We start from the raw sequence: 20,988 nt of genomic DNA, 5'->3' as shown, positions 1-20,988 counted from the left end.
TATTTAAAAAAAAATTATCCAAAAATTTCCGTTCAAATTATTGGGGCATTACACCTACCCCCTACCTCTTTTCTGCAGTAGACCGGCAGGGGTGTGTCCCTTGCCCCTGTTCCTTTCGACAAGACAGACAATATGCGGGGACGCAGACCCTGCCCCTTTCCTCACTTTTGAATCGACAGCGGGTAGAGGCTATGCTCCTGCCCCTTCTTGCTTCTTCTATTTTCCTTTCTATTATACTAACACATTGTTCCTTCGCAGATTGCACAATGGAGCACGCTCGCGCCTCATGGCATGAGCCCATCCCCACTTACGCTCGCAGGCATACTCAAAATCGCAACCCCCCAAGATAAAGGAAAGTTGTGTGAAAGGACTAGAAACAGGCAAAAGCTAAAATAAGAAAAAATAATTAAAAATGAAAAGTAAAGTAAAGGACAATTATATAAGTATACATATAAAAATATATATGTATGCCTTTTAACTCAAGGACGCGATTTTGCAATCCTTGACCTACTTACTTTCCTGTACTTTTCTTTTCCTATTGCCGTCGTGCTTTATGTGCCCATGTTTTTACTTTCTTTCTATCTTTTTACTTTCCTGCACTTTTCTTTTCTTGTTGCCACCACGCTTTATGTGCTCAGGCTTACTTTCTATATTTACTTTTTTTGCACTTTCTGTCTTTATATTTCTGTTTTTACTTTATGTTACCGCCGCTCTTAATGTGCAAAGGCTTATTTTCTGTATTTACTTCTGTCTTTATTTTCTGCATTTACTTGACTATTGTCACCGCGCTTTATGTGCCTAGGCTTTGCTATCACATTTTCTGCTACTCGTTGCTTTTGTTTTGAGCTACCACACCTGGTGCGACGTCTCACTTCTTGTTTTTTCGTCCAATGCAAGCCTTGCAAGACGTACAAGTGTGTGTACCAATTTTTGCTCTTTTTGAAGAATTACGAAATTGTGTACCAACGTTTCAATGTTGAGAATGGGTTGTCCCTGTGTGGATTACAAACTTCACGAGTGTGCAACCATTTTCCTATACGTTGCTAGATGCAACTAGCTTCGACCTGAGTTTTACTTGGGATGAATGTTTGGATCTGCCGCAATCCTATGCCTTGCATGATACTTCTATGGTAAAGACTAAACATGGACTTATATTATGCAAACTTTTTGAGGGGTTATCTTTTGAGAAACCCATGATTACCATCATAGTTGTGCCTTTAGATAAGGACAGTAAGTTGTACTACGATGAGTAGCATGAGAGGTTGAGAAAACCTCAAAGCATGCAACTAGCACATTTTTTGAAATACACCAAATAATAATGTTGCACTTTTACAGACATGATGCTCGAGTAGGTTTACAGGACAAGAGCATGTAGAATGGGGTGGCAGTTAAGTAACCCCTGTCGCGCCCATTCGCCTCCTGTGGTTCATCAAGAGAGATGATGAATGGTACAAAAACTTTGATAGACAGGTTGTTAACAATCACCCCATGAGCAAATGACTCAGCTTTCTCAGTCATCAGAGTTAGGAGAAATGAACTACCAAAAATTATCCTAGGTGGTAGCTCTCATTGACTTCTGCAGAAGTTGACTGCATCCTTTGAACAAGTGGCCTTTGGGTTATCCTCGCTTGGTCACTAACCGTCCCCTTAGGAGCGAACTCAGTCAGCTATCCGGGTTATAAAAAATACATGGTATAATAAACCCCCGGATCAGTTTCGATTATTTCTACGTTTTGCGTCTGTGCGTACCCATAGTCCAACTAATATTGAAACTAAAGATATCTTGTTCACATTATTAAATGTTGTGCACTTTTAAGTTTCATGAACTGCTTACTGTGTTGGCTCATATCTTGGGTTGGTTATATGCTTTAGTTAATTATTTTCTGCATGTGAAATCAATTGTACATAAATTACTTGCATGTGTAGTTAATTATTCTTGCTATGACTGTTAAGTTCAATTGTTTATCATGCTTTAGCTTTTGTTCCTTATTGTCTTATTTTTGTGCACTTACCAGTTTTTCACGAAATTGACTCATTTTATGAGAACAGGTGACAAGTAGGTTTTCTTTAGACAGCCGATGGCAGGATGCGAGATGGCCTGAGACTTCACTCTCCTGCTTGCAGTTTTGAGCCCTAGTTACCCGTTTTGGTTTGAAGTTTTGCATAAGGAGAAACCCTAACTTTTTTACAATGGATAGTTTTCATAGTAAATATATTGGCTCACGATTTTCTTGTAAAAATGTTTTTCATAATGAGGGCTTGATGATGAAAATTTTATGGTAACGTGCCCAAAGTTGTCAATTTGTTTTGCTTTTCAAAAAAATCATTTCCGCTGATAAAAACTCTAAAAAATAAAAGGTTTTCTAAAGTATTTTTAAAAGTTTACAAGTCTAAAATTTTGGGGCGTTACAGGCTTATCTGAGTTATAGTCACTACACCGGAAAACAAACCTTATGCATGATCACCGTATAGAACATTCTAACTATTGTACACAAGTTTGATAAATGCCAAAAGTTTTAGAATTTTGACTTTTTCCTTATCACTTCTGCTAGAATCTTAACAATTGATTGCAAATTTGCTTGTACTTTTCACTTGAAAAAGAACTTGAAATAAAAGAATTAAATCCAAAACAATTATAAAAAAAGAAAGTTCTCAAAGCATGTATTCACAGCCACCTCAAAAATTAAACTAAAACTGCCATGCAACAAGAATTAATTGACTCAAATAAAAGAATACATATAGTAGCACTCAAATTTAATAGAGAAATGAGCACATGGGATTCTGTAGAAACAATCTCTTTCAGGCATTTCATCTGCACTTTCTTGGCCGTATGAGCTCACCTTCTTAACCATCAATTTGGGGAATCAGATCTTAAGTCATGTGAGACAAATATATACATGCATAATATGAGCTTGTGGACAACAATTCAAGACATGTAATGATGATATATGGTTATTTAGCCACAATACAATAATTTTTACTACTTTAACAATAATTTTAGCAGAACAATTTTTAGTTTCGTTTTTAAAAATAATTTTATATTTAAAAAAACAAAGTCATATTCAGACAAAAGACGAAAAATCTAAAAAACCTTTCATCTTCAATAAAAAGGAAATATAATTTTTTACTAAGGAAAAGATGAAAGAACAAATATTACCTCAGTAAGAGAAATTGTTCTTGTTAACATTCACATTATCAGTATGAGGTCTAAATCAGAAGAAAAGAAAAGACAAAAAACAAAAAGATGAAAACATAAAGAGAAGAAAATCAAAATCTGTTAAGAAGAGAAAATAGGGTTGGCAAAGAAGCAACTTAACCTTCTACCTCCTTGGTCAGCAAACTTTCAACTGACATGCCCTCACCCATAAAACAAAAGGAAAAGATAGAAAGAGGATTAACCCTCAGTGAAAGAAAGAAAATGAAAAATATAGGAGAAAGAGAAAGAGATAGGAAAAAGAAAAGAGGGACTTTCAATCGTTGCACATGTCGGAGGAAATTTTATCGACAAATAGAGGTTCGCCAAGAACCTAACCCAATGCTCACTGGGAACACAACCACATAGGGGGCATGAGCATGAGAGAGAATGAACAAGGGAGAAAAGAAAACAGGGAAAAGAATAAAAAAAAACAGAAAAAAAAAGCGAGGAACAAGAGGATGAGAGAAAGCTTAGCGCTGTTTTTTTTTTTATGGATTTTCTGGTTTTTGGTGCCGTGCTTTTTTGGGCCATCTCATCCCACCACCACCTCGGCAACACAAACATATTAAAAAAAAACCCACCCACACATGCTCACAACACTAGAGCGCATACAGTCCACCCATGCATGAGAGAGAGAGAAGAGAGAGACCTTGCAGCCATGGAAGAGGAAAACACATGGAGGGATGGATCCAACGTGCGTTGGACCCCTTGGCAATGGAATTAGAACCGCGAAGAGTGTTGGAGTTCATGGCAAGAGAGCTCAAACCACCAGAAGGGAGGAGACAAGAGGAAGTGGAGAGGACGAAGAGTGTTGGAGTTCATCGGCTTTCCCTTTTTTTTTCTTAATTCTATGAGAATTGGTGACAGTCCAAGCGGTCACCATTAAATTTTTTAAGTCAGAGCCCCGTCAGGCCATGGGCTTGAGTGTTGACGACCCCGCTCGGGGTTTACTGGGAGCGGGCCCATTAAGTGATCCGGTTCTCTGTGAAGGCACTTCGACATGAAGAAAAAGAAAACACACATGTGCATACAACAGTAAAAACTACTGACAAGTGCAGTCTATCAATTGAAGAACATTATATATAAAGAAACCAGTAGGGGTGTCAACAGGTTGGGTTTGGTTTGGTCTCAAGTGGAATTAAACCCAGATCTTATTTGAGATGCTGGTATCGGGTCTGAATCCTGGTTCAATTGAACCCATAATAAGAGAAAACATACGCAAATCTTATAAGGATTACATGAACCAAACCTCAACCATACCTACTAAAATAGTATTTTTAAATCTTTTTTTGACATGGTATACTAAACAACTATTCATAAAATTATATAACATGCTAAGGGTTTGCATTTTGAACTCTTATTGATACGGTATACTAATCATCATTGATATCATCTGACTCTCAACATGATCACTGCTATTGTTAATTGTCAGTTCAATTACACTAATTATATCAAAATTCATTGTATCTATCATTTGTTAGTTTCAATGCATGTATCATTTCTACATTTTCAACATTTAAGATTAATCATCAAAATATTACATTCATAATCACACCTACATCTCAACTATAAATTACATTAAAATTATAACTTTTACTTAGCATTGTCATGGAAATCACTGACACTGGTTTGCCCACGTGGTTTCATATCTTTTGCATGATCCATTGACACCCCTGGAAACCAGTGACAACAATGATAACAGTGGCAATGACAACTGAATATAAACCAAAAACCAACAGCCAAAATGTTATCGTCTTTTTGGAAACTAATTTCTTATTGGTAAGGTTCACTCATTATGACAACCTTTTGTCAATGACAGCAACTATGTAACATTCATAGTTGTGATGATGATGATGGGTGTATGATGTTTCCTAGGTCATTGAATCAGACCTAATTTTAAAATTCAGATCCTCATACATGACCCTTATCTATGAACTAGAATTTGTAGTTGTATTTTAAGTTCATTAAATTTGGGCTACTTGATTGAATCTGATCAAACACCTGAAAGATGTTATAGATGCTAGCTCCACGTAGAGTTAGTTGCGTCTTCTCCATTCTAATATATATGTATATATACAAAAGTCATTTTTCTCTCTAAAAGAGAGCTTCAGCTTCCCTACATGTTACACAAAAAAGAAAAAGAAAGGAAGCAATCTTCAGCTCAAGCTAAAGGAAAGGCTATCCCTTGATAAAGAAGATAAACAGCACCTCAAGAAAGAAAACAAGGAAAAAAGAGTGGAGAATCTTCTTTATTTCTCGTCATTAACCCTTTCTCATGCAAAGTCCTTTCTGCACTATTTTAATACAGTTATGATGACTTTTGGCCTTCGTTCTTTGGACCTACACTAAGCACAAATTTCAATATTAATTACCCACTAGTGACACACACGACCCTGCATACAAACACTCAATGCATAACTATCTATCTATGTACCCATTAAATGCATTCATAACTCACACAACCACCAACCACAATATTGACTCTATATACACTACATGCGTGTGATGCGACGCTACATCCCCACCGCATGGAAGCAGATCCGGTCATGCTGAACATGAGCTTTTTGCTCATGCCAACATCGTGGCCGTCCGTTTGCATTTTGGATCAATGCCACATAGCATATAACTTATAACTGTTCTGTTGACTTTTTCACTTTTCAAAATACAAAACCTACCGATATTGGCATGAGAAAAAAAGATCATGTTCAACATGACCTGCATCCCCAATTAGTTCTTAACTAAAATGTGAGACACATGCTACCCATACATATTTTCTTAAATACTGAAACTAGCCCTCAAATCTTTACAATTGATAATTACAAAAATACCCAAATAGAATCACACAATAATAAGTCTAGTGATCAGCACAAGTTACCATGCATAAGGATTGTTCTCAAGTAAACATGTTCAAGTTCGAACCTAATTCCATAATTCAACCCTCTTAATAATCAAAGACATTAAAAATTAAAATGGCAAAATGACGGGCTGCCTTATGTAGATTGGATCTTGGTTTTGGAACCTTTATGGTTATAAGGTCTCACACCGAAACCCCAAAAGCCATAGTGGTCTCATTAAGATAATTCAATAAGTTTTATGAGTTGCATGTAACCTAATTATTGAGGGTATTATAAAATTTAATGGGGCATTATCTTCATGTTAATGGTGGAGTTAAACCCAATCTTTCATGGATCTTTATATATAAATTCACGACAATGGCAACTTCTGTGGTAGAGATATGAGTTAGAAATGAGCTCAAGAGAGGATTGAGAAGGAAATCCACTATGTGGAGAGGTGGGAATAGCTCAAATGGCGTGTCTTCACATAGATGAAGGTTTAAGTCCTTTTGACGACATGCCCCATCAAATTCGGTGGCTCATTCATATCGGATTAATGAATGATCGGGTTCCAACATTTCTTTTATAGAAAGATCTTTTGTTGGCCAAAACTCTATCAAGGGAATGGTTAACAACATTTACCTTTAAACCAAACAAACATGACAATATTGATGATGACGATGATGACAATTTAGACAGGTTTCAGTTTCACTGAATTTTTGCAAATAAATTTATGCAAGTTTGTGAAGTCTGCATAAGAAAATGTGTGATCCTATATTTAAATATGAGTTTGCACTAGCCGACGAGTGATACAATTTTAACTGTTTTCAAATTTTATGCATGCTCAAGGATTGTTCTCAAGTAAACATCTTCAAGTTTGAACCTAATTCCATAATTCAACTGTCTTAATAATTAAAGGCATTAAAAATTTAAATGGCAAAATGAAGGGCTGCCTTATATGGATTGGATCTTGGTTTTGGATTCATCATGATCATAAGGACTCACGCCGAAACCCCAAGAGCCATAAAGAATGCCGGTCTCATTAAGATAATTCAATAAATTTCATGGGTTTCATGTAACCTATGATATATGGGCCATGGAGGGGTTATAGAATTTAATGGTAGAGTTAAGCCTAATCTTTGGTGGATCCCTATATATAAATTTATGACCATGACAATAGCTATGGTAGAGACATGAGCTAGAAATGAGCTCAAGAAAAGATTGAGAAGAAAATCCACCACGTGAAGAGGGCTGAAATAGCTCAATCGATAGAGCACTTGTCTTAATATAAATGAAGGTTTAAGTCTTTCTAGCAACATGTCTCATCGAATTCGATGACCCATTCATATCGGATTAAGGAATATATCACTGGGTTCCAACATTTCTTTCATAGAAGGATCTTTTGTTGGCCAAAACTCGTATCAAGGGAATGGTTAGCAACATTTCCCTTTAGATAGGGATGGCAGTGGACCGGGGGACAACGGGGCTCCGCCCTGCCTCACCCCGTTTGGATCGGGGATGAAGGCGAAGATGAAGGTTAAAATCTATTCCTGTGCGGGGATGGACTTATGCTTTTCCCCACCCAGCCCCGTCCCCGTCTCAATCCTCACCTAGCCCCATCCCGTCCCCAATCCTTTAAGGGATGACTATAGACTAGAGGAAACGGGGCTCCGCCCTGCCTCACCCCGTTTGGACCAGGGATGGAGGACATGAAACAGGGATGGAGATTAAAATCCATCCCCGTGTAGGGATGAAGGCAGGGATGAAAGTTCGGATTTTGAAACAGGGTGGGGGTGGAGACCTTGTCCCCCGTCCCCGGTCCACTGCCATCCCTACCTTTAGACGATGGTGGTGGTGATAATGACAATGTAGAATGCTTTATATTAACGGTAATGTACCTGCAGGCAAACTGGTACTTTGACTTGTCATGAAGGAGGCAGCGTAAATTAAAGCTTTCCAACAGTTGCATATAATGCCTCAATGTGCTAGCCGGCCATGATGCAACATAGAAAATAAGACTAGTGGAAAAGCATATAACCAAATTATATTAGCAAGAAAAAAGCAAAAGAAATTGATATATAACCAAATTTTAAGAAATAACACAATATGTCAATAATCAGTAGCACAAAAATCATCGTCGTCACAAGTTCAAAACCCACAAGTGGCACCCCTTGCCGCAAGGTCAAAGCTGGGTGTACTCTATGGTGGGCAAGTAGGACCTCAAGGGTTTTACCAACTGGAGGCCATCCGATGTGCAGTCAGTGATGGGGGACAATTAACATATTTTCTTTTGTTTTTTTTTTGGATAATCCAAGGGAATACCCCTTCCCCCTACACCAAAACCACTCACCCGCACATTGGCTGGTCTCCGGTTGGTAAATCACTTGTGGTCCCCCGGGCCACTTTCTCACAGGGAAAAGCACGATGGATAAGGCGAAAAGGTTAGCCAAAGAAAGATGAGACGGGATGGACGGTCAGAGGCCGAAGCTGGACTACCAGAGGAACCCCCACCCCGGCTAGCTAACATAGATAAAAATGAATTCCCGGATAGCAGTAGTCTCTATTATAAGCCGTCACTCAAGGGTCGACTCACTGCTTCTACTGCCTCCCCATTTCCAAGCCGAAGGCGCGACGATTGCCCCTTAGAGCTTGACTGACTTCGTAAACGCCCCTACTCGCTATAGAAAGAGTGGCTCTTCACTTCTACAGCCGTCAAGTGTAGCGAGTACAAAGTTAACAGATTTTACTATACAGCATATTGCCCTATATCCCATAAATGGTATTCTTTAATGTTAAGTTTCGCAAGAATCCACTGCCATATCCATGTGATATAGAAGCTGGGCCAACCTAATAAGTCCCTTTATTTTTTGTTAAGCTATATGCTTCGGTAATTTTTTTTATAACGAGGAACCCTGCTGACTGAGAACCGAATCACTTAATAGGTCGGACTCCCTGCAAGGTAAACCCCCGGTGGAGTCACCCACAACCAAGCTCTTACTTAACCCACCGGTTAAAAGTCACTCGCACACCAGATGGGAGTCGAACCTGAGACCAGGGGGTCAGCACCTTCTCCTCAAGCTTGCTGCCAATTGCACATACAATTCCAACCCAGGAGACTAATGGTTATGATAGGAATCAACTTGCAGTTTAGCATGATCATTGTATGCAAACTATACAAGTTCATGAATCCCTATTAACACATATACATACATACATAGGCGGAGCTGGCGGGGGGGGGGGGGGGGTGGGTGGGCAGAACTGGACTGTAGCCCAGCCCAGCCCTGATTCCATATGAAATAGATTTTTATCCATTTTTGTAGCCCATCCCTGATTGCAGCAAATAGTTTGATTTGTCCATATAAAATAGATTTTTATTAATAATTGTAGCCATTTTTTTTTTATCTCAAAAAAAAAAATTAGGTCACACCATTTTTTTTTTTGCTACACCCCTGTTTAATTCGCATGAATCCTAGCTACGCCCCTGCATAGAGAAGCTTGACAAAATGATACGTACAGATACGGAAGGAGTACGTAGATGAAACATCTTTATCTTATCCTTCCCCTACGCATCACAGAGAAATTAAAGGTGATGAAAGTATACGTGCAGGGGATTTTTCATACGTAGACGAGGCCGTAGCGTTGCTGATTCAGGTAACCTGCAGATTCCCATTGTTCTGTTTGCGGATTATTTTCTATGAATAAATCCCAACATTATTTTGTGGTGCTTCTTTTTTGATCTCCCCATTGATGAGAACTCTATAATTCATCAGATTTTCATTTAATCACCTATTTTCTTCTTATATTCATGATTTTTCAAATGCATTCAGCAATTTTTTATTTTATTGTTTGCTTTTATTGTTTTGTGGTTAGCTCTTTGGGTTTAATAATTGCTAATACTTTGATCCAATTTGATTAATTAACAAACTCTTAATTAATTGTTACTAGGATCAATTAAATTCTTCAAGTTGTTCTAATGAATTGAAATGGCCAGTTATTAATGGAACCCCCAAACTGATTTTTGTGAAATAATGCTAATTTCCCATTTTTATTAAAAAAATCCCAATAAAATTTCCCATTCATGAAGTTGTGAATTTTGACATTCCAATGGGTGTGGAAATGGGGCTGGGATAGGTTGGGCCAGGCTTATTGGGCTTCGAGGAAACTGGGATCGAGTCAGGTTTATCCTGCCCTTACTGGCCTCAGACCTGGCCAGCTAGGTTCTTATTCCAACCCATCTTCGGTCAAGATTTGTTCTGCCATTATATGTAAGATGGGTAAGGCTGACTCCTGATTCCCAGACCAACAGGGGCTCCACTTGTCTGGCAGGAGCAGTTAGTGCACGTCAACTTGTGTTGGGATGTTGCAAGTTCGAATCCCAATGGTATGGTTGTATAATTGGTAGGGGAGGGGTCTGCCTGACCCAGCTTTCTCTGTGAAAAAAGAGTCCTGATCTCCAGGAAAATTCAGAGAAAAAACTGCCTTGCTCACCGAGTTCAATGGCGTAAAACCTCAGCTCCCCTTTGCGCACCAGAGAGTACACCCAGCTTTAGTCTCTCAGCAAAAGACATGCATTGTGAGTTTTGAACCCATGGTGTTCCATCTACTTGTGACATTCACAAGTTGTACCTGCAAGATGAGCGTAGACTCGTGGGGTTTTTTCATTATCATACTTATTCAACAAAAATACTTTTGATTTTTATCAACGAGGGCTCCGTTTGTTTGGTAGGAGCTGTTAGTAAGTCACCATTTGTTGGGAAGTTGCAAGTTCAAAACCTAATGGTATGTTGGGTAACTGGTGAGGGTCTGCCTAACCCTAGCGTGCCTTTAAAAAAAAAATCCTTTTTTCATCTTTTATATATATTTTCTCCCTTCTCTACGCATTTTTTTATTTATTATCCTAAGGGTTTTTCTTGCCGAGTTAATATTGTGTAAACATAGTTTCTTGTTAACAGGCACACAGGTGCGCATACACACATGCATGCACACGCTCACACACATGTATGCCTTATTTGAACGCTAGTAACTCAGTTATCAACAAATAGCACATCTATAATCTCTACTACATGCAGAGGTGTACCAAACGTGGTGCCAACATATTTAGGTCTTGCATGCACGCATGCATGGCTATGGAATAATTTATGGCCTGATTTTGGACCCCGGTTCTAACCGGTCCTAAGCCCAGTCTGTCAATGGGCCAGTCAGCTCAGTCCAGAATGGACAAGGGCCCAACCCAGCAGTCTACCCTTACAAAAGGAATGACACCCTATAGCCTGACCAAGTGTATGGCCACTATGACTGGGCCAGCCCTTCGTGGTCATATATGGGCCGGGCTGGTCTATTTCTCACCCTACCTTCCATACCAGGACAGATCCACTAATCGAACAAAATACCTTACAAGGTACTCGATCCAATCACTGACAGCCGCGTCCTCAAACCCGGTTTTAACAGAACAGGGGTTGGTGATGTGGCTGTTAGTTATTGGGTGTGGTTTTCTCCTTTTTACCTTTTTTTCCTGATATCTCCATCCAGATTTCATAAGATTTGGATCAGTGTGGTATCAATTTAGAACTTGGTGCACCCCTCCCCTCTCATGTGAATGGTCTACATTTGATCAAATGGGTACAACCAACACTCATCCAGTCATTTTTTTTTAAAGGCAAGCTGGAGTTAGTCAGACCCCCACCAGTTATTATTCAACATACCACTGGGTTTTGAACCTGCAATGTCAAGGAAACTAACACTCACAGCTCCAACCTACATGGAACACCCCCCCCCCCCCCCCGTTGGGTCTTAAAACTTGGGTTGGACATCCTTTACCATATAAGAATCTATTGAGCTCGATATGCTTATCGGATCTAAATTTAAGTGTGAAAAAATTGCTTGGACTTTATCAAATATTCAAATTGAATATATTTTTATTGGATTTTTACTAGCCTAGTAGTTGAAGAACCCATGTCACACGGATACGGCCATTTTATAAAGTTTCCAATATGACTAGCATATAAGGAGAAATAAGGATGGCAGTGGATGGGGGCGGGGGACAAGGTCTCCACCCTTTCCCCGTCTCAAAATCCTGCCCTCCATCCCCGTCTCTATCCTCGCACAAGTTTTGATTTTAGCCTTCATCCTCGTTTCATGTCCTCCATCCCTAGTCCAAACGGAGCGAGGTGAGGCAGGGCACCGTTTTCCCTCTATCCAATGCCATTCCTAAAGAGGGATTGGTGAAGAGGCAAGGCGGGGATCGGGACCGCGGGGGGGGGGAGCGTAAGTTCTCCACCTCCATCCCCGCACGGGTTTTGATTTTAACCTTTATCTCCCCCGTTTCATGTCCTCCATCTCCGCTCCAAATGGAGCGAGGCCCGTTTCCAGCCGGTCCACTGCCATCCCTAAGGGGACATGATAGGCTGGCCATTGAAGACAGCCAATCCCCTCTTTCTCTTGTTGGCGTTGTTTATTTCAGATTAACAAAACTTAACTGCCCGTCCATATGGTTACATTAATTTTTTTTTTTTTTTACAATAAAGATGAGTGATAAGATATGAGAATTAAATAAACCAATAAAAGTAAAAGAGAAGTATTTATCTAAAGATGGGAGAAAGGCAGTAGTTAAAGCAGTTATCTAAAGATGAGAGTGGATACAATAGTTAGGCAATTGCAATGATAACTTTTCAATTGTTACCACTAAGAGAGAGAGAGAGAGAGAAAGACGTTTAAAAATTACATTCAAGTATGCCATGTAACACTTATCATTTGAATACACATGCCTAAACAGATTCGTAATTACATCAACACATATCAGAAATGTCAATTAAAAAAGTTATAAAGAAGCAAATTTTTGGCAAGAACAACCCTTCTTTCCATTTTTTATAATATATGACATGATATGGTTTATGATAAGGTTTTTTGCAAAATAATCCTGCCTTTTAAGCAATTTGCAAATCAATCCCCGCCTTTATCACCGTTAATGCAAAATAGTCTTCCTGTTACAACAGTGTCAAATTAACCAGGGTCAAACATTGACCATGGTTTAATGTCATGTAAAATGACTATTATGCTCTCCTTGCTTGTAGAGGTTTCCTCCCAAAAACCCTCTGCAATCCTCTCTCTCTCTCTCTCTCTCTCTCTCTCTCTCTCTGTGTGTGCAAAAGTATCGGAAGTTTTGAAAATGACGGACGTGAAGGCCTCCAAAAAATCAAAAGGTGGTTCTCTTCTCACCACCAACACCAAAACTAACACCAACATGGTGGTCGAAGGCCTGAATCCACCCAGCCTACCAAGAAGAAGCCCCAAAAAAACTGACACCGAGACTCAAAATATCCACACCCACTAAGCCCTTCCTTTCAATTGGGACTGCTATGAGGAGGATGAGGAAGGGGTGGTGGTGGGTGAATCTGGTTCAGAAAATTAATCTTTCCAACCTTTCAAGCATGAAAACGTGGTGCCCCAATTTTAAGGTACTTCCTGTTCGTATTTGATCTTGAGTCCCAATCTCACTCCCATGGTGTTCCCTCTTTTCATGAAATCTTGTTTAAAGGTTGGTCATCATTATTGTCTTTCAGCGTTCTGCTTTTAAATGCATTTTTTTTCCTTTCTATGAAGTGAATACGTTGAATTTTTTGAGATGGTTCCTGTTTTGTATATTTTGTTTTTGGTTTGGATTTGCAAATCAGTTCCTACCTTATTTATATTTGGCAAATTGGTCCTTCATAAGGGTAGAACTATCAATTGCCTGCTCTTAACGGTTGCCGCAGGTGAATATTACGGATGTTAACCTTAAGGGCTAATTTGTAATAGTAAATAAAAAGGTGGGGACTGATTTGCAAATTGCTGAAAGGCTCGGACCGATTTGCAAAAGACCCTCTACGATATGGCCTGACTATGAAATGTTTGTAAGTTCTATTAGTATTGTGCTATTATCAATGAAAATTTTATTGTGGAACTCACCTATAAATCAGTTGTAACCAATGCTTGTCCACATGAATGGGAGGATGCAGTACTAGCACATGTAAAGGACGAAGACCACACACGCAGAAGGAAAGAAGGAAATTTTTTTATAGAAACAAATTGTTTATGAGAATTTTTTTATGTAAAATTTTCTCTTGTTTGCATGACACGAGAAAATCAGGTTGGAAATGTTAAAGTGTTTGGATTAGTGTGAGGACATACCTTGGAATCTGGAGAAGTTTAATGGGAAAATTTTCTCCGTCTTTGGGATGGAAAAAAATAGAAAATCTCCTGTCAAAATCAGGGAAAGTAGGATATCTTTCCTTTCAAAGGTTTGCTATTGTTTGGAATGAATGGGGAAGTTGCCACTTTTCCTTTCCAACTTGTATTTTTCCACTTCCAAACGTGTCCTAAAATAATCAACTCTGGAATTTATTATATGTAATGCAGAGAGCATATGATAAATATGAGAGGTGAATGGATTAACACAGCAAACCCTGTTTGCTTTCCAAATGGTCAAAACCTCCGTCATTGCATTCCCCAATACCCATTCAGCCATATTTGGACATACCAACTTACCTTCTAAACTTTGCTCATACAAACCATGGATGCCCTAGCCAAAATAGCTCCATCCTTTGTGAAGGGCAGCAAAACCAAGGCGCCCAAACCCGGTGAGCACTGCACCACAACCACCCCAATAGAGACTACAAAAACAAGTGATGCTGAGAGCAGTGATTCCAACACCGCAACCACAACCGCCACCATCATCTCCACCACCACCACCGCCACTACCACTGGAGATGGGAGTGCTAACACATGCCACGAGAAAACTAGCGATGCTTGCACATCACCAAACCCTGTGAAACACGGCAACATTCAAAGTGATGCTAACGATGGTGGCAGTGCACCGACGAGCAATCCTTCGACTAATGGCAGCAGTGCTCCGGCGAGCAATCCTTCGACGAATGGCGGCAGTGCTCTGACGAGCAATCCCTCGACGAATGGTGGCAGTGCTCAGACGAGCAATCCATCTACAAAGCCCCACACTGGCAATTATGTGCGCTGGGAATAATCTATAAACCTTGCCAAGTCCAAAGATGGTCCTCTAGGGCTCAGCCATTTCAGACTTTTGAAGCGTCTAGGCTATGGAGACATAGGAAGTGTGTACCTGGTTGAGCTTAGGGATACCAACGTGCTGTTTGCTATGAAAGTCATGGACAAGGCATCATTGGTCAGCAAGGAACAAACAGACAGAGAGAGAAATGCTTTGCATGCTGGATCATCCTTTTCTTCCTACACTCTACTCACATTTTGAGACGGATAAGTTTTATTGCTTGGTCATGGAATACTGTAGTGGAGGCAACCTTCATTCTCTGAGGCAGAAGCAACCAAACAAATACTTCACTGAAGAGGCAGCCAGGTGTACTCTCTCTCTCTCTCTCTCGTGTGCTGGCATGAAACTCGTTTCACAAACCACAAATAAAAGTATCCAATGTTTAAGAAACTCTTCTTGAGAAAGGCATACCATCTAAAGTAGAAACCCATTTCTATTACATTATAAATGAGTATCAAGGTCATTTCTTCAGACAACAATTCATTTTATAATGACACTACCTTGGTTAAAACTTTAATTATTATGATTTATAAAAAAAGGTATTATACAATAATTATCTATTACAGATGTATATTTAACCATCTTAATTTCTGAGTTTTTTTATGAAATTATATTCATTTACATTAGTTTTTTAAAAGCTAGGTCAAATGGTTAGAAACTATGGGGTACTTGCATGCTCCCTACTGTAATATAAACCTCTGATGTTGCATTATGCTCCAAAATGGAACATCCCTGCTCACCTTCCCCTTGATCGGAAGGTGCAACCAAAGCCCCCTAAAAGTTATGAATCATCAGTTAGAAAAAGTTTCAAAATATAGTATATTTGTAAAGTTTTTGGTGATTTATTGTTTTTCACCAAAATTGCTTTAAAAATGTTTAGTCCCGTATCTAAGAGAGAGCAATTTTTGTGTTGGTTTAAATAGTGTTTGTTCTCTGTTCTTTATTTTGGTAAACCTTGTGTGTTAGATTTTTAAAAAGAAATTAAAAGTTGATGGTACAATTGATAAATTTAAAGTTCGCTTGGTTGCAAAAGGATTTAAACAAAAAAAATATATTGATTATTTAGATACTTTTGCTCCTGTAACTAGAATATATTGTCATGGCTATCATATATAAGCTTGAAATTCATCAAATGGACATGAAAACAATATTTTTGAATGAAGAATTAGATGAAGAGATATATATATAGAGTATCCTAAAGGTTTTATAATACTAGGGCAAGAACGCAAAGCTTTCAAACTTAGGAAATCCTTATACAGATTAAAACAAGCTCTTAAGCAATGGCATGAGAAATTTGATAGTTCTCTGGTAAATAATAATTTCAAAATACATGATGCTGATAAGTGTCTCTATAGTAAAGTAGATTATAATTCTATTATTATTATTTATTTATATATTGATGATATGCATCTTTTGAGTTCTAATAGTGAATGTGTAAACAAAAAAAAAAGTTTTTTTATCTTTTATGTTTGTATGAAAGATTTGGGTGTTGCAGATATTATTTTAGGAATCAAAATTATAAAAAATAATAATGGCATTGCATTATGTCAATCATATTATATTGAGAAAATTCTTACAAAGTATAGATATATTGATTGTTCACCTGCATGCACTCTATATGATCCAAATCTGAAATTGACTCATAATGATGGTATAAGTGTTTAACAATTAAAATATGTCAATGTTGTAGGAAGTCTTATGTATGAAATGAATTGCACAATACCTGATATAGCCTATGCAATGAGCAAGGTGTGTAGATATACTAATAATCTGGACATCAACATTGGAATGTTGTGAACAAGATTCTTAGATATCTTAAGTATACTTTAGATTATGGAATCTACTATACCAAGTTTTTTGCTATTATTGAAGGGTATAGTGATGCAAGTTGGAACACTGAATTTGAAGATTCTAAATCTATGAGTGGTTGGGTTTTTACCCTTGGTGGAGGGGTAGTTGCATAGGGGTCTAAGAAACAAACTTGTATAACTCATTCGACAATGGAATCTGAGTTTATTATTTTGGCATCTGCTTGTAGAGAAGTTGAATGACTTAAAAATATGCTAGTGGATATTCCATTAGGTGAGAAGCTCATACCTGCTATTTCAATATTTTGTAATAGCCAATCAGCTATATGTAAAGCAGGTAATATGAAATACAATGAAAAGTCTAGATATATTAGTCTAAGATACAGTTTTATAAGACAAATAATTGATGACAATATTATATCATTGAAATATGTAAAGTCATGCTAAAATTTGACAGACCCATTTACTAAAGGTCTTTCGAGATAAGTCATCAGTAAAACATTGAGGAAAATGAGAATTAATCCAATTAAGTCATCGTCTAATGATATCCAACCTAAAGCACTGGAGATCATGCATGCATAGGTTCAATGAGAAACGAATTGATGAATGACAGGTATTCAGCATATTTATGTGAGCACAATCCTGATGTATGCTCATGAGCTGTAAGTAATGTGAGGGTTGAGCTAATAGCTCTTAGTGAATTTGTAGGCCTTAAGGCTAGGGTATGTGTTATAGTACACCTAAACAAACTAACCTATATGAGTGTAGAAGTATGAGCTGCTTCTTATGAAAATTGACAATTCTCTAGAGCACTCATGAATTTAGGCAAACACAAGGCTCTAAATGTGTCAACTTGAAATCCACACAATTAAACTTTTGAAAGCCTATGTGTGATTGAAAACTCAGTTAACAATATAAGGAGTTAAGTTCAAGGTAAGTCCACTTAGCACCTTGGTTAATTTAGGTTTTCTTTCACTAAGTAGAGGTTCAAGTCATGCAAATACTCTCACTAATACATAAGTTTTCTATGCAAGCCAAATATATTTTGAAACAAGTAGAGGGATTGTTAGAAAAAGTTTTAAAATATGGCATATTTGTAAAGCTTTTGGTGATTTATTGTTTCCCACCAAAAGTGCTTTAAAAGTGTTTAGTACCATATCTAAGAGGGAGAAATTTTTCTTCTCTATTCTTTACTTTGGTAAACCTTGTGTCTTAGGGTGACTTGTGGATGTTGTTGCGCTTCGCGCAGGAACGGACGCGTCGTTCGCACACATGCGCACATCCGCATGTGTGCGCAAGGGCGCTTGAGGCGGCTTTAACCAAACCATTGTTTGACTTTCCATTTTTTGAAAGGTCTGGTCATTTGAAAGTCTTTAAAAAATGTATTTATATAGCGTTATGGGGCATTGTGACTGTAGAATGGTTTTGGAGGTCCTTGATTGTTAGTTAAAAGTGGGTGACCATTCAAGGTCATTTTCGTTTAATTTTTAAACCATTAGATTTATGGCCTTTAATCTCATTTATCATAATCCGTTTTAGCCTTCCTAAAGTCTATAAATTTCTTCATTTTTTGTCTTTTGAATGATCAGATTTTTCTGAATTTTTAAGCTTTCTCTTTCCATTCTTTCGTTCTCGATTTGGCTTGCCAAGTTCAAGTGTGGGAGAGGTCACCTGATCTTGTGAAGTAGTGACTCTCTTGAGGTTCAAGCCTAGTTGTATAGTCATAGCAAACCCTTTTCGCATCTTCAGAATTCTCGAGGTAGGGCGATTGAAGTTCTAAACATAGCGATCTTAAGAATGTGCCTCTAGGCTTGGGATATCAATTTTCCTAAATCCTATTTTTGGTCACTGATTGTTCCAACATCTTCACATGGTTCACATAGAGTGATTTATTTCTTCAAGATTTGCCTTTAAAATATTCATATGATGTCATGCAGCTACCAATTTTTTAAGCACATTGAAAACAATGTTGATGTAGCATTGTTTGGCACTGAATGGTATTTTATGACCATGGTGAATGGTATGTTGTTAAATTGAACCAAAAGGATTAATTGATGTCACATGTACCAAGTTAGTTTCTTTTTCTTTTTTTGAAATTAACAGAAAAGATATACAACATTTGGAAAAAGAACCATACACATGGCAGCATACCACAGAGGGCTTGATGTTAAAATATTCTTTAATGGCATAAAATGATAGCCTTTAATTTTACTGATCTTGTTTGTTTGAACTTTGTTGATCCAGGTTTTATACAACTGAGGTGTTGTTGGCTTTGGAATACCTACACATGTTGGGCATTGTGTAAAGGGACCTCAAGCCAAAAAATGTTTTAGTGAGAGAAGAGGGCTACATTATGCTGTCTGACTTTGACCTCTCCTTACGTTGCTCGGTTTGTCCAACCCTAGTCAAATCTTCCTCTGTCCATGTCACCAATGTGGGAATCCTGGAAGGCGAGACAATGGTACCAGGATGCATTCAACCCTCAACCTTCTTCCCTCGGTTGCTCCCTAGGAAGTTTCGCAAGTCAAAGTCAGACATGGGTCACTTTTTCGACAGCACGCTCCCAGAGTTCCAGGCGGAGCCTACGCATGCCCCATCCATGTCGTTTGTTGGGACCCACAAATACCTGGCCCCCGAGATCATATGTGGTGAAGGCCATAGAAGCGCAGTTGATTGGTGGACATTTGGCATATTTCTATACGAGCTCTTGCATGGGACCACACCATTCAAGGGGGTCGGGAACCGGGCCACATTGTTCAATATGGTTGGCCAACCTCTGAGGTTTTTGGACTCACCAACGGTGAGCCTAGCAGCTAGAGACCTCATAAGGGGGCTCCTGATCAAAGACACACAAAGGCGCATAGCCTATAAGAGGGGTGCCACAGAGATCAAGCAGCACCCCTTCTTTGAAGGTGTGAATTGGGCACTTGTGAGGTGCATCGTACCCCCTCTGATACCGGAGCCCACAGACCTAGCGAGTCTTGGTTGTAAGGAGGTACCCCAACTTGAGAAGAAGTCTATGGGCAATAGTAGTGCAAACAATAATGCTAGTACTAATGGCATTGATTCTTCCTACCTTGATTTTGAATACTTTTAGGATATGCTTTCTTCTTGTTGTATGTGTAAAGAGAGAGAGAGAGAGAGAGTTTAACACTTTGTGAATCTGGAGGATGAATTGATTGGTAAACATCTTGTTTAATAATTATGTTAAGAGTTTAAGAAGCACTGTGGCATCATGTTGATGTTATTTTTGTGATTATTCTCAATGACCTGTCTATAAGTTTCGAACAAATCTTTTTGAGTGATGTTTATAAATTTATGGGTTCTTGCATAACAATTGCATGATATAATGCATATCAGAATCAACCTTATATATTCATCTTTCCACTGCATGGTCTCAGCCTCCCTGTTTTTTCGATTTAACATGGAGAAACCACCACTATGGTTTGAATGTTCCATTGTTGGCCGAGCGATGTCACGTTTACTATTGACCTAGTCGGTGTTCGCAATGTAAAACTCCATAAGTACTCTCTCCTTGCCCACTAGGGACAGTTTTCCATTGGCTTCGGCCTTGTGGCAAAGGATGCATACCCCAAGTATATTAATTCTCTACCTTTTTTCAACAAAGAAAGTTGGGGTTAGGCAGACCCCTACCAGTTATACAACCATAACATTTGGGGTTCGAACTTGTAATGTCCCAACACAAGGTGACATGCACTAACGGCTCCTGCCAGACCAGTGGAGCCCCTGTTGGTTTAATTTTCAACCTCGTTTAACTTGAAAGCCTTATGTTGACCCACCTAACAATGTGTGTGGCACCATTCTAGACTTGTTTGAACTTCCCTTAGTATCAACATCATAAAACATCACTATAACTAGTACTTATTCAAAGTTCGTAAAAATGAAATTTATACATGCAAATTGTGCTTGTGGGTAAGAGGCCTTGTATATCTTTCAGCTTCTAAATGAGATGAAAATTATCTAATCAAGGCCACAATCATGTCCATATTTGCATAAGAAGACCTTATTGAAACTAAATTATACATTGAGAGGATTATGTTGTTGAATCTAATTCCAAATTTGTACTGATTA

General features: G+C 38.5%; 1 pseudogene; it reads left to right on the top strand.

Moving 5' to 3' along the window:
• Nucleotides 1-14,578: 14,578 nt before the first annotated feature.
• Nucleotides 14,579-19,993, top strand: LOC149836896 (serine/threonine-protein kinase RHS3 pseudogene; annotated as a pseudogene).
• Nucleotides 19,994-20,988: the final 995 nt, after the last annotated feature.

This window comes from Nuphar pumila, chromosome 5 (genome assembly GCF_984573655.1).
Source record: "Nuphar pumila chromosome 5, dmNupPumi1.hap1.1, whole genome shotgun sequence".
Lineage (NCBI taxonomy): Eukaryota > Viridiplantae > Streptophyta > Magnoliopsida > Nymphaeales > Nymphaeaceae > Nuphar > Nuphar pumila.
This window is presented reverse-complemented; position numbering and strand designations above follow the sequence as displayed.